The sequence below is a fragment of the Cryptomeria japonica genome, unplaced genomic scaffold (assembly GCF_030272615.1).
Source record: "Cryptomeria japonica unplaced genomic scaffold, Sugi_1.0 HiC_scaffold_410, whole genome shotgun sequence".
Classification (NCBI taxonomy): domain Eukaryota; kingdom Viridiplantae; phylum Streptophyta; class Pinopsida; order Cupressales; family Cupressaceae; genus Cryptomeria; species Cryptomeria japonica.
The window spans coordinates 20,001-35,000 of NW_026729231.1; the positions used below are offsets into that span (position 1 = coordinate 20,001).

General features: G+C 60.0%; 1 non-coding gene across 1 annotated transcript; it reads left to right on the forward strand.

Annotated features, from left to right (window-relative positions):
- Positions 1–11,039: 11,039 nt before the first annotated feature.
- LOC131871453 (5S ribosomal RNA) lies at positions 11,040–11,158 on the forward strand. The gene has a single exon (XR_009369672.1). It is a non-coding gene; the product is annotated as a 5S ribosomal RNA (ribosomal RNA).
- Positions 11,159–15,000: the final 3,842 nt, after the last annotated feature.

Here is a 15,000-nt window from a genome sequence, read left to right on the forward strand (position 1 = left end):
TGGGACGACTACCAGTGCCAACCCCTTATCCCGCGATGCGTCCGATACACAGATAGTTCCAAGGCGGCCGAGGAGCCTCACCGCATATCAATCGGGGTGCGAGGCGAGGGATGGGGCGGGAAGGCCCCAACGGCTAGACGGAAGAGGCTTCAGGGCCACCTCGGAATGGTCCAAGCATCGGACGCGCTTGGGGCGACTGCCAGTGCCAACCCCTTATCCCGCGATGCGTCCGATACACAGATGGTTCCAAGGCGGCCGAGGAGCCTCACCGCATAGCAATCGGGGGTGCGAGGCGAGGGATGGGGCGGGAAGGCCCCAACGGCTAGACGGAAGAGGCTTCAGGGCCGCCTAGGAATGGTCCAAGCATCGGACACGCTTGGGGCGACTACCAGTGACAGCCCCCTATCCCGCGATGCGTCCGATACGAAGATGGTTCCAAGGCGGCCGAGGAGCCTCACCGCATAGCAATCGGGGTGCGAGGTGGGGGATGCGGCGAGATGGCCCCAACGGCTAGACGGAAGAGGCCACAGGGCCGCGTCGGAATAGTCCAAGCATCGGACGCGCTTGGGGCGACTACCAGTGACAACCCCTTATCCCGCGATGCGTCCGATACGAAGATAGTTCCAAGGCGGCCGAGGAGCCTCACCGCATAGCAATCGGGGTGCGAGGTGGGGGATGCGGCGAGATGGCCCCAACGGCTAGACGGAAGAGGCTGCAGGGCCGCCTCGGAATAGTCCAAGCATCGGACGCGCTTGGGGCCACTACCAGTGACAACCCCTTATCCCGCAATGCGTCCGATACGAAGATAGTTCCAAGGCGGCCGAAGAGCCTCACCGCATAGCAATCGGGGTGCGAGGTGGGGGATGCGGCGAGATGGCCCCAACGGCTAGACGGAAGAGGCCACAGGGCCGCCTCGGAATAGTCCAAGCATCGGACGCGCTTGGGGCGACTACCAGTGACAACCCCTTATCCCGCGATGCGTCCGATACGAAGATAGTTCCCAGGCGGCCGAGGAGCCTCACCGCATAGCAATCGGGGTGCGAGGCGAGGGATGCGGCGAGATGGCCCCAAAGGCTAGACGGAAGAGGCTGCAGGGCTGCCTCGGAATAGTCCAAGCATCGGACGCGCTTGGGGCGACTACCACTGCCAACCCCTTATCCCGCGATGCGTTCGATACACAGATAGTTCCGAGGCGGCCGAGGAGGTGGGGGATGCAGCGAGATGGCCCCAACGGCTAGACGGAAGAGGCTGCAGGGCCGCCTCGGAATAGTCCAAGCATCGGACGCGCTTGGGGCGACTACCAGTGACAACCCCTTATCCCGCGATGCGTCCGATACACAGATAGTTCCGAGGCGGCCAAGGAGCCTCACCGCATAGCAATCGTGGTGCGAGGTGGGGGATGCGGCGAGATGGCCCCAACGGCTAGACGGAAGAGGCTGCAGGGCCGCCTCGGAATGGTCCAAGCATCGGATGCGCTTGGGGCGACTACCACTGCCAACCCCTTATCCCGCGATGCGTCCGATACACAGATAGTTCCAAGGCGGCCGAGGAGCCTCACAGCATAGCAATCAGGGTGCGAGGCGAGGGATGCGGCGAGAAAGCCCCAACGGCTAGAGGGAAGAGGCTTCAGGTCCGCCTCGGAATGGTCCAAGCATCGGACGCGCTTGGGGCGACTACCAGTGACAACCCCTTATCCCGCGACGCGTCCGATACACAGATAGTTCCAAGGCGGCCGAGGAGCCTCACCGCATAGCAATCGGGGTGCGAGGCGAGGGATGCGGCGAGAAGGACCCAACGGCTACACGGAAGAGGCTTCGGGGCCGCCTCGGAATGGTCCAAGCATCGGACGCGCTTGGGGCGACTACCAGTGACAACCCCTTATCCCGCGACGCGTCCGATACACAGATAGTTCCAAGGCGGCCGAGGAGCCTCACCGCATAGCAATCGGGGTGCGAGGCGAGGGATGCGGCGAGAAGGACCCAACGGCTACACGGAAGAGGCTTCGGGGCCGCCTCGGAATGGTCCAAGCATCGGACGCGCTTGGGGCGACTACCAGTGACAACCCCTTATCCCGCGACGCGTCCGATACACAGATAGTTCCAAGGCGGCCGAGGAGCCTCACCGCATAGCAATCGGGGTGCGAGGCGAGGGATGCGGCGAGAAGGACCCAACGGCTAGACGGAAGAGGCTTCGGGTCCGCCTCGGAATGGTCCAAGCATCGGACGCGCTTGGGGCGACTACCAGTGACAACCCCTTATCCCGCGACGCGTCCGATACACAGATAGTTCCAAGGCGGCCGAGGAGCCTCATCGCATAGCAATCGGGGTGCGAGGCGAGGGATGCGGCGAGAAGGACCCAACGGCTAGACGGAAGAGGCTTCGGGTCCGCCTCGGAATGGTCCAAGCATCGGACGCGCTTGGGGCGACTACCAGTGACAACCCCTTATCCCGCGACGCGTCCGATACACAGATAGTTCCAAGGCGGCCGAGGAGCCTCACCGCATAGCAATCGGGGTGCGAGGCGAGGGATGCGGCGAGAAGGACCCAACGGCTAGACGGAAGAGGCTTCGGGTCCGCCTCGGAATGGTCCAAGCATCGGACGCGCTTGGGGCGACTACCAGTGACAACCCCTTATCCCGCGACGCGTCCGATACACAGATAGTTCCGAGGCGGCCGAGGAGCCTCACCGCATAGCAATCGGGGTGCGAGGCGAAGGATGCGGCGAGAAGGACCCAACGGCTAGACGGAAGAGGCTTCGGGTCCGCCTCGGAATGGTCTAAGCATCGGACGCGCTTGGGGCGACTACCAGTGACAACCCCTTATCCCGCGACGCGTCCGATACACAGATAGTTCCAAGGCGGCCGAGGAGCCTCACCGCATAGCAATCGGGGTGCGAGGCGAGGGATGCGGCGAGAAGGACCCAACGGCTAGACGGAAGAGGCTTCAGGGCCGCCTCGGAATGGTCCAAGCATCGAACGCGCTTGGGGCGACTACCAGTGACAACCCCTTATCCCGCGACGCGTCCGATACACAGATAGTTCCAAGGCGGCCGAGGAGCCTCACCGCATAGCAATCGGGGTGCGAGGCGAGGGATGCGGCGAGAAGGACCCAACGGCTAGACGGAAGAGGCTTCAGGGCCGCCTCGGAATGGTCCAAGCATCGGACGCGCTTGGGGCGACTACCAGTGACAACCCCTTATCCCGCGACGCGTCCGATACACAGATAGTTCCGAGGCGGCCGAGGAGCCTCACCGCATAGCAATCGGGGTGCGAGGCGAGGGATGCGGCGAGAAGGACCCAACGGCTAGACGGAAGAGGCTTCAGGGCCGCCTCGGAATGGTCCAAGCATCGGACGCGCTTGGGGCGACTACCAATGACAACCCCTTATCCCGCGACGCGTCCGATACACAGATAGTTCCGAGGCGGCCGAGGAGCCTCACCGCATAGCAATCGGGGTGCGAGGCGAGGGATGCGGCGAGAAGGACCCAACGGCTAGACGGAAGAGGCTTCAGGGCCGCCTCGGAATGGTCCAAGCATCGGACGCGCTTGGGGCGACTACCAGTGACAACCCCTTATCCCGCGACGCGTCCGATACACAGATAGTTCCGAGGCGGCCGAGGAGCCTCACCGCATAGCAATCGGGGTGCGAGGCGAGGGATGCGGCGAGAAGGACCCAACGGCTAGACGGAAGAGGCTTCAGGGCCGCCTCGGAATGGTCCAAGCATCGGACGCGCTTGGGGCGACTACCGTTGCCAACCCCTTATCCCGCGATGCGTCTGATACACAGATAGTTCCGAGGCGGCCGAGGAGCCTCACCGCATAGCAATCGGGTTGCGAGGCAGATTATTGGGAAGGGAACCCCCTGGGATGCGGCTCAAGCAGTGCCCAAAGGGACTGGAATGCGGAATCACATCGAGAGACCCAAATGCTATACGAGGGCTCAAATCGAATTATCGATTTGGCCACGACATGGACGCATCGGAACGACTACCTTTGCCGAACCACTCGCAATTGCATCCATACCGAAACCAATAGACATTTCCGTTAGAGCCCTCGCATAGCATTCGGGAATCTCGCATGCCCCTCTAAATCGACCAATGCTGGCGCTCAATGAAAATCCGAGCGCTACCACCGTTCGAGCGCCAGCATTGGTCGAGTTAGAGGGGCACGGGGGAGAATGCTCCAGTCAACACCTCCCCTATATAAGTTATTTGTCCGATTCTCGCACAACCGTAGTCTGCCTCGTCGAATCAAACAACGGTCCCAGATTCCGACTTCCGTTCCGTAGAGACCCAAAAGCTAGATGGAGGCTCGCAAGAAAGAGAGTCGGCGCATAGCAATCGGGTTTCTCGAACGTTTAGGGACCGAGCTCACTTGCGGATAGGGCAAAATCCGCCAAGCAACCCAAAAGCTAGACGGGGGCTCGAATCGAATCGCCTAGGCGGCCACAACAACGACGTGTTGGATCGACTACCAGTGCCAAACCATTCAGCAAGACTAGTCTGTGTCGAGGCCGGATAGAGATTCTCAGAGAGCGCCCGCATAGCATTTAGGAGACCTGCCGCGTCCCTCACACTCGACAAATGGTGGTGCACGTTTATAAATCCGAGCGATCCCAACCCTTTCAAGCACCAACATCGGTCGAGATAGAGGGGCACGGAGGGGGCTGCGTGAGACAACACAGTCCCCTATATAAGTTATTTGTCCGATTCTCACACATCCGAAGAATGGTCATCAAATCGGACAACAGCCCAAACTTCCGACTTCCGTCCCAGAAAGCCCAAGAGCTATCTAAAACGTTCATGGCCGGAACTCGATCGCGGCTATACCAGTCCGCCAAGCAACCCAAAAGCTAGACTGGAGCTCTAGTCGAATCACCTCTGTGGCCATTGCAAGGACGTGTTGGAGCGACTACCATTGCCGAACCATTCCGCAGGTCGAGTCCATACCAAGGCCGCATAGAGATTCACGATGAGCTCCTGCATAGCAATCAGGAGACTTGCCGTGTCCATCACAATCGATAAATCCTGGTGCAAGATTTTTGCATCCGAGCGCTCCAACCAGTCGAGCACCAGCATCAATCGACATAAACGGGCACGGGGGGAGGATGCTCGAGAACACTACCTCCCCTATATAAGTTATTTGTCCGATTCTCAAGCAGCCGAAGTCTGGTCATCGAATCGGGTCAAAGACCACAACTTCCGACTTTACCCACAATGCAAGTCATCGAATCGAACATCGGCCCCCGAGTCGGACTCCATGCGTATGTCAGGTCATCGGACCCAAATTCCGCCTTCCTGCGCATGGCGGGCCATCAATATCAACTCGGTCATCGGACCCAAACTCCGCCTTTTTGCGTATGGCACGCCTTCAAATCGGTCATCGGACCCAAATTCCGCCTTCCTGTGCATGGCGGGCCATCAACATCAACTCGGTCATCGGACCCAAATTCCGCCTTTCTGCGCATGGCACGCCATCAACTCGGTCATCGGACCCAAATTCCGCCTTCCTGCGCATGGCAGGTCATCGGACACAAATTCAGACCTCGCCAATATGCCTACGTATCGAATCGGTCATCGGACCCAACTTCCGACTTCATCCATACTGTAGGGTCTTTGAGGTTGGCGCGGTGCGCTCAACCCAGGGAGTCGACCCATCGAAGCATACACCTCCCCTATATAAGCTATTTGTCCGATTCCCACACCTGTGTAGTTTGCACCTCTGACCAGGACATCGACCCCAACTTCCGAACTCGACTGCAACGACGGCACCAGCGCCTTGGTGCGCACCTTGCGACGCACAGTCCCAACATTCGCCTTCCTGCACATGGCAGGTCATCGGACCCAAATTCCGACCTCGCGAGTATGCCTACATATCGAATCGGTCATCGGACCCAACTTCCGACTTCATCCATACCGTAGGGTCTTTGAGGTTGGCGCGGTGCGCTCAACCCGGGGAGTCGACCCAACGAAGCATACACCTCCCCTATATAAGCTATTTGTCCGATTCCCACACCTGTGTAGTTTGCACCTCCGATCAAGACATCGACCCCAACTTCCGAACTCGCCTCCAACGACCGAACCAGCGCCTTGGTGCGCACCTTGCAACGCACAGTGCCAACATTCGCCTTCCTGCACGTGGCAGGTCATCGGACCCAAATTCCGACCTCGCGAGTATGCCTACATATCGAATCGGTCATCGGACCCAACTTCCGACTTCATCCATACCGTAGGGTCTTTGAGGTTGGCGCGGTGCGCTCAACCCGGGGAGTCGACCCAACGAAGCATACACCTCCCCTATATAAGCTATTTGTCCGATTCCCACACCTGTGTAGCTTGCACCTCCGATCAGGACATCGACCCCAACTTCCGAACTCGACTAAAAAGACCGCACCAGCGCCTTGGTGTGCACCTTGCAACGCACAGTGTCAACATTCGCCTTCCTGCACATGGCAGGTCATCGGACCCAAATTCCGACCTCATGAGCATACCTACTAATCGAATTGGTCATCGGACCCAACTTCCGACTTCATCCATACCGTAGGGTCTTTGAGGTTGGCGCGGTGCGCTCAACCTGGGGAGTCGACCCATCGAAGCATACACCTCCCCTATATAAGCTATTTGTCCGATTCCGACACCTGTGTAGTTTGCACCTCCGCTCAGGACATCGACCCCAACTTCCGAACTCGCTTGCAACGACCGAACCAGCGCCTTGGTGCGCACCAAAAGTGCGCACTTTTGGAGGGCACTTTTGTGCGCTCCAAAGGTGCGCACTTTTGGAGGGCACTTTTCTGCGCTCCAAAGGTGCGCACTTTTGGAGGGCACTTTTTGGAGGGCACTTTTCTGCGCTCCAAAGGTGCGCACTTTTGGAGGGCACTTTTTGGAGGGCACTTTTCTGCGCTCCAAAGGTGCGCACTTTTGGAGGGCACTTTTTGGAGGGCACTTTTCTGCGCTCCAAAGGTGCGCACTTTTGGAGGGCACTTTTTGGAGGGCACTTTTCTGCGCTCCAAAGGTGCGCACTTTTGGAGGGCACTTTTTGGAGGGCACTTTTCTGCGCTCCAAAGGTGCGCACTTTTGGAGGGCACTTTTCTGCGCTCCAAAGGTGCGCACTTTTGGAGGGCACTTTTTGGAGGGCACTTTTCTGCGCTCCAAAGGTGCGCACTTTTGGAGGGCACTTTTTGGAGGGCACTTTTCTGCGCTCCAAAGGTGCGCACTTTTGGAGGGCACTTTTTGGAGGGCACTTTTCTGCGCTCCAAAGGTGCGCACTTTTGGAGGGCACTTTTGTGCACTCCAAAGGTGCGCACTTTTGGAGGGCACTTTTCCTGTGCTCCAAAGGTGCACACCTAGGTGAGCACCTTCGACCACACCTTGTAGCACACCAAACTCTGACTTTCGACTTCATCCGCAATGCAGGGTCTTTGAGGTTGGCGCAATGCGCACAACCAGGGGAGTCGACCCATCAAACCCAACACCTCCCCTATATAAGCTATTTGTCTGATTCTCATACATGCGTAGCCTGCAGGAGCAATTAGGACATCGACCCCAACTTTCGGCTTCTAAACGAAAACAAGGTCTTTGAGGTTGGTGTAATGCGAACAACTAGGGGAGTCAACCCATCAAACCCAACACCTCCCCTATATAAGCTATTTGTCTGATTCTCATACATGTGTAGTCTACAGGAGCAATTAGGACATCGACCCCAACTTTTGACTTCTTAACGAAAACAAGGTCTTTGAGGTTGACGTAATGCGCACAACCAGGGGAGTCGACCCATCAAACCCAACACCTCCCCTATATAAGCTATTTGTCCGATTCTCATACATGTGTAGCCTGCAGGAGCCATTAGGACATTGACCCCAACTTTTGACTTCTTAACGAAAACAAGGTCTTTGAGGTTGGCGTAATGCGCACAACCAAGGGAGTTGACCCATCAAACCCAACACCTCCCCTATATAAGCTATTTGTCTGATTCTCATACATGTGTAGCCTGCAACAACGATTAGGACATCCACCCCAACTTCTGAATTCGTCTGCGTTGACCGCACCAAAGGTGCACGCCTTGGTGCTCACCAAAATCCGACTTCCGACTTCTTCTGCTATGCGGGGTCTTTGAGGTTGGCGCAGTGCGCACAACCAGGGGAGTCAACCCACCGAATGCAACACCTCCCCTATATAAGCTATTTGTCTGATTCTCATACATGCGTAGACTGCAGCAATGATTAGGACATCCACCCCAACTTTTGACTTCTTAAACAAGACAGGGTCTTTGAAGTTGGTGCAGTGCACACAACCAGGGGAGTCGACCCATCAAACGCAACACCTCCCCTATATAAAGCTATTTGTCCGATTCTCATACGTGTAGTCTGCAGCAGCGATTAGGACATCGACCCCAACTTCCGAATTCGTTTGCATTGACCGCACCAAAGGTGCACGCCTTGGTGTGCACCCTGGAGTGCACTTTGGTGCTCACCTCGGTGCACACTTTGGTGTGCACCTCGGTGTGCACCAAAGGTGCGCACCTTGGAGCGCACCAAAGGTGTACACTTTGGAGCGCACCACATAGGGTCTTTGAGAGGTTGGCGCAGTGCGCACACCAAGGTGGGTGTTGAGGTGCGTGCCGAGGTGGGTGGGTGCTAGGGTGCGCTCCATGGTGGGTGCCAGGGTGGGTGCGTGCTAGGGTGGATTCCAAAGAGGGTCATAGGGTGGGTGCCAAGGTGGGTTGGTGATATAGTGGGTTCAAAGGTGGGTACTAGGGTGGGTTCCAAGGTGGGTCACAAGTTGGGTGCCAGGATGCGTGGGTGTTAGGTTGGGTGCCAAGGTGGGCTCCTGCGTGGGTGGGTGCTAGGGTGGGTTTCAAGGTGGACGCGAGGGCGGGTGCCAAGGTGGGTAACAAGTTGGGTGTTAGGATGGGTGAGTGCTAGAGTGGGTGCCAAGGTGGGTGGGTGCTAAGGTGGATGCCAAGGTGGTTCACAGGGTGGGTGGGTTCTAGGGTGAGTTCCAAGGTGGGTCACAGGTTCAGTGCTAGGGTGGGTGTCAAGGCGGGTGTCGAGGTGCCTGGGTGCTAGGGTGTGGATGCCAATGTGGGTCATAGGGTGGGTACTAGGGTGGGCTGCAATGTGGGTGCCAAGGTGGGTAACATGCTCGGTGGGTTCTAAATTGGGTGCCAGGGTGGGTGTGCACCCACCTTGCCCGAGGTGGGTGCCAAGGTGCCAGTGTGGGTGGGTGCTAAGGTGGATGCCAAGGTGGGTGAGAAGGTGGGTGATAGGTTGAGTGGTAGGATGGGTGGGTGCCAAGATGGGTCACAGGGTGGGTGCAAGGGTGGGTAGGTGCTAGGGTTGGTGTCAGGGTGGGTGGGTGCTAGGTTGGGTTCCAAGGTGGGTGCGAGGGTGAGTGTCAAGGTGGGTCACAGGTTAGGTGCTAGGATGGGTGAGTGCTAGGGTGCAAAGGTGCCAGGGTGGGTGCTAGGATGGGTCGATGCTAGGGTGAGTGGCAAGGTGGGTCCACAAGTGTCAAGGTGGGTGCCGAGGTGGGTGCCAAGTCGGCGACTGCTATGGTGGATGCCAAGGTGGGTCACGGGGTGGGTGCCAAGTTGCTAGGTTGGGTTCCAAGGTGGGTGCCAACGTGGGTGCTAGGGTGCGTGGGTTAAAGGGTGTGTCACAACGTGGGTGCCAGGATGGGTGCGCACCCACACTGGCCAAGACGGGTGCGGGTGCAAGGTTGGGTTCCAAGCCCGGTCACAGGCTGGGTGCTAGGATGGGTGGGTGCCAAGGTGGGCACCAGGGTGGGTGCACCCACCCTGGCCAAGGTGGGTCACGGGGTGGGTCCTAGGGTGGGTAACGGGGTGGGTACTAAGGTGCGTGCCAAGGTGGGTCATAGGGTGGGTGCCAAGGTGGGCACCAGGGTGGGTGTGCACCAACCCTAGCCAGGGTAGGTCACGGGGTGGTTGTCGGGGTGGGCGTCAAGGAGCCAAGGTGGGTGGCAAGTAGCCAAGTTGCGTGCCAAGGTGGGTGTCGGGGTGGGTGCCAAGGATCCAAGGTGGGTGCCAAGGAACCAAGGTGGGTGTCTGGGTGGGTGCCGAGGTGGGAGCCAGGGTGGGTCCCAAGGTGAGTGCAAAGGTGGGTGCCAGGGTCAAGGTGAGTGCCAATGTGGGTTCCAAGGTGCCAGGGTCAGGGTGAGTGCCAATGTGGGTTCAAAGGTGCTAAGTTGGGTGCGAGGTTGGGTGCGAGGGTGGGTGGGTGCCAAGGTGTGCTAGGTGGAAGCCCGGGTGGGTCGGCATCCCATGGGTGTCGAGTTGGGTGCCTGATGGGTGCTTCTTGTCAAGTTTTAGTCGTCGGGACTCATTTCGAGCCTTAGAGGTCGTTTCTTGTCCGGTTGCCCTGTCTTCGACCTGGGAACCCAATTTTGGTCCTCGGGTCCCATTTTTTTTTGTCTCGCATCCCACTTTTGGCCTGTGGCCTTTTCGGGGTCGATTCTCGTTTTGGGCATCAGAGCATGTTTCTTCTCCTAAAACCCAATATTTGTTTATTAAGTCTCGGAACACATTTTTGTTCTCGTGGACCCATCATGGGTCTTGGAACGCATTTGTGGTCCTTGGGTCCCATTTTGCATCCCGAAACTTGTGTTTTGGTGCTTGATCCCTATTTTGGGTGCCCACCTTGCACCAAGTGCGCACCCGGGGCAAACCGAGCGCCTTGGTGCACCGGGGCAAGATCGAGCGTGCACCCGAGGCGCCCCGAACATGCACCAAGGTGCACTCGGCCCACATGTGAGCGCAGGTCGTTGCGCCCGAGGTGGTGTGTGGGCACCGCGTTGCAGACGGGACACTGCACGCACACGACGCCCCCTCCAGGTGCACGCACGTAGGCCGGGCCGGGTGCACACCCGACGCCCTAGCAAGGTGCGCGCACCCGGGCAGGGCTCACACTTGGCGAACGGGGCGCACTTCGCGAGGGAGGGTGTGCACCTCGACGGGGGTGGGTGGCCGGGGTGGATTCGCACGTGGGTCGCGGTTTGCTAAGTACACACTGCGACAAGCTCATAACGGGTGCGATCATACCAGCGTTAGTGCACCGGATCCCATCAGAACTCCGCAGTTAAGCGCGCTTGGGCCGGAGTAGTACTGGGATGGGTGACCTCCCGGGAAGTCCCGGTGTTGCACCCTTTTTTAGTTTTTCGCCGGGCGTCGCAATGCTATTTGAATAAACCTTTTGCCCGTTTGCGTTCTCGTCGGGGCCGGGCCGGGCCGGGGTGCGCTGCCCGCACTACCGCGCGCGCGGGGGCGACACCGAGCGCGCACCCGAGGCGCCCCGAGCACACAGGCCACGGTGCAACCCGGGCGTTGTGCGCGCACCCCGGTGCGCCCGAGGTGCTGCGCGCGCACCTAGGTGAAATCGGTGTGCACCTCGGCCAGTGCGCGCTCGGTCGAGTCGCGCACGTTGGCCAAGGTGCACGGTGATGTTTCTTACTCTAAGGTTCCGCACCAGACGCCCGGGACAGGTGAGCGAAGCTGGGCGGGGCCGGGTGCGCGGCCGGGGCAGGTGCACGCAGCTGGAGAGAGCTTTGGAGCACACTTCGGAGCGCACCAATGATGCGCTCCATTCAAAAGTTTCCTGAAAAGGCAAAAAAAGTTGAGATTATAGAATTTCCCACTTGAGAGATTGTAAAAAAAAAAAATTTAAAATGAAGGAAACGCGGGTGCCAAGGTGTGCGCAGCCCAGCCAAGGTGTGCGCACCAAGGCGCCCACCCTGGCGAAGGTGCACGCAAGGTGCGCACCCGAGGCAAACCGGACAATTAACCCAACTTTCGACTTCGCGCGCACCTTGGAGCGCACTTCGGAGCGCTCCTTGGTGCGCACCAATCTTGGGCACCTCGGAGTGCACCATGGCGCCCACCAAGGTGCGCACCCGGGGCAAACCGAGCTCCGACTTCGTGCGCACCTTGGAGCGCACGAAAGGTGCGCACCATGGCGCCCACCAAGGTGCGCAGCCCAGCCAAGGCGTGCGCATCAAGGTGCGCACCCTGGCGAAGGTGCGCACCCGGGGCAAACCGAGCTCCGACTTCGTGCGCACCTTGGAGCGCACAAAAGGTGCGCAACCCAGCCAAGGTGTGCGCACCCCGGTCAAACCGAGCTCCGAATCGTGCGCACCAGAGGTGCACGCCATCGTGCGCACCTTGGAGCACACTTCGGAGCCCTCCTTGGTGCGCGCCGATGTTGCGCACCTCGGAGCGCACCCGGGGAAAACAATGCAATTAACCCGACTTTCGACTTCGTGGGCACCTCGGAGCGCTCTCGGGTTCGCACCTCGGAGCACACCGAGGTGCGCACCTTTGATGCGCTGCCTTCACCAATTTCCAGAAAAGGCAAGAAAACATTGAGAAGGTGTGCGCACCGAGGTGCCCACCCTGGCGAAGGTGCACGCGAGGTGCGCACCCGGGGCAAACCGGGCTCCGACTTCGTGCACGCCGCACCTTGGAGCACACTTCGGAGCGCTCCTTGGTGCGCACCAGGGCGCGCAACCCAGCCGAGGTGCCCACCCCGGCGAAGGTGCACGCGAGGTGCGCACCCGGGGCAAACCGGGCTCCGACTTCGTGCACGCCATGGTGCCCACCGCGGCGAAGGTGCACGCGAGGTGCGCACCCGGGGCAAACCGGGCTCCGACTTCGTGCACGCCGCACCTTGGAGCACACTTCGGAGCGCTCCTTGGTGCGCACCATGGTGCCCACCAGGGCGCGCAACCCCGCCGAAGGTGCACGCGAGGTGCGCACCCGGGGCAAACCGGGCTCCGACTTCGTGCACGCCGCACCTTGGAGCACACTTCGGAGCGCTCCTTGGTGCGCACCATGGTGCCCACCAGGGCGCGCAACCCCGCCGAAGGTGCACGCGAGGTGCGCACCCGGGGCAAACCGGGCTCCGACTTCGTGCACGCCATGGTGCGCACCGCGGCGAAGGTGCGCACCCGGGGCAAACCGGGCTCCGACTTCGTGCACGCCGCACCTTGGAGCACACTTCGGAGCGCTCCTTGGTGCGCACCAGGGCGCGCAACCCAGCCGAGGTGCCCACCCCGGCGAAGGTGCACGCGAGGTGCGTACCCGGGGCAAACCGGGCTCCGACTTCGTGCACGCCGCACCTTGGAGCACACTTCGGAGCGCTCCTTGGTGCGCACCATGGTGCCCACCAGGCCGCGCAACCCAGCCAAGGTGTGCGCACCAAGGTGCACGCGAGGTGCGCACCCGGGGCAAACCGGGGTCCGACTTCGTGCACACCGCACCTTGGAGCACACATCGGGGCGCTCCCGGGTTCGCACCGGCGTTGCGCACCGTGGTGGGCACCTCGGAGCACACCAAGGTGGGCAGCGAGGTGCGCACCTTTGATGCGATGCCTTCACTAATTTCCATAAAAGGCAAAAAAAAAACGAGATTTTAAAATTTCCGTTTTGAAAGATAGTGAGAAAAAGGGAATGCTGGTGCCATCTTGAGCCCGCCCTGGTGCGCAGCCCAGCCAAGGTGTGCGCACCAAGGTGCCCACCCTGGCGAAGGTGCGCGCCCGGGCAATTAACCCAACTTCCAACTTCGCGCGCGCCAGGGTGGGAGCGCACCCAACAACCGGGCCTGGGAAGAGCCAATGCGAGAAACCCCACCAAACGCTCTGACAAAAAAAGAGGGGGCGCTCCAGTAACCCCGCTTCGGAGCGCACCCTGGGCAAACCCAGCCAAGGTGCCCACCCCGGCCAAGGTGCAGGCGAGGTGCGCACCCGGGGCAAACCGGGCTCCGACAACGTGCACGCCGCACCTTGGAGCACACTTCGTAGCGCTCCCGGGTGCGCACCTCAGAGCACACCAAGGTGGGCAGCGAGGTGCGCACCTTTGATGCGCTGCCTTCACTAATTTCCAGAAAAGGCAAAAAAAAAAGGAGATTTTAAAATTTCCGTTTTGAAAGATAGTGAAAAAAACGGAACGCGCGTGCCATCTTGAGCCCGCCCTGGTGCGCAGCCCAGGTAAGGTGCCCACCCTGGCAAAGGTGCGCACCCGGGCAATTAACCCTACTTCCGACTTCGTGCGCGCCAGGGTGGCAACCGGGCCTCGGAAGAGCCAATGCGAGAAACCCCACCAAACGCTCCGACAAAAAAAGAGGCGGCGCTCCAATAACCCCGCTTCGGAGCGCAGCCGGGGCAAACCCAGCCAAGGTGCCCACCCCGACGAAGGTGCACGCGAGGTGCGCACCCGGGGCAAACCGGGCTCCGACAACGTGCACGCAGCACCTTGGAGCACACTTCGAAGCACTCCCGGGTGCCCACCGGCGTTGCGCACCGTGGTGGGCAGCGAGGTGCGCACCTTTGATGCGCTGCCTTCACTAATTTCCAGAAAAAGGCAAAAAAAAATGAGATTTTAAAATTTCCGTTTTGAAAGATAGTGAAAAAAAAGGAACGCGGGTGCCATCTTGAGCCCGCCCTGGTGCGCAGCCCAGGCAAGGCATGCGCACCAAGGTGCCCACCCGAGGTGCACACCCGGGGCAAACCGGGCTCCGACTTCGTGCAGGCCGCACCTTGGAGCACACTTCGGAGCGCTCCTTGGTGCGCACCATGGTGCCCACCAGGGCGCGCAACCCAGCCAAGGTCTGCACACCAAGGTGCCCACCCCGGCGAAGGTGCACGCGAGGTGCGCACCCGGGGCAAACCGGGCTCCGACTTCGTGCACGCCATGGTGCCCACCGCGGCGAAGGTGCACGCGAGGTGCGCACCCGGGGCAAACCGGGCTCCGACTTCGTGCACGCCGCACCTTGGAGCACACTTCGGAGCGCTCCTTGGTGCGCACCATGGTGCCCACCAGGGCGCGCAACCCAGCCAAGGTGTGCGCACCAAGGTGCACGCGAGGTGCGCACCCGGGGCAAACCGGGGTCCGACTTCGTGCACGCCGCACCTTGGAGCACACATCGGAGCGCTCCCAGGTTCGCACCAGCGTTGCGCACCTTTGATGCGCTGCCTTCACTAATTTCCAGAAAAGGCA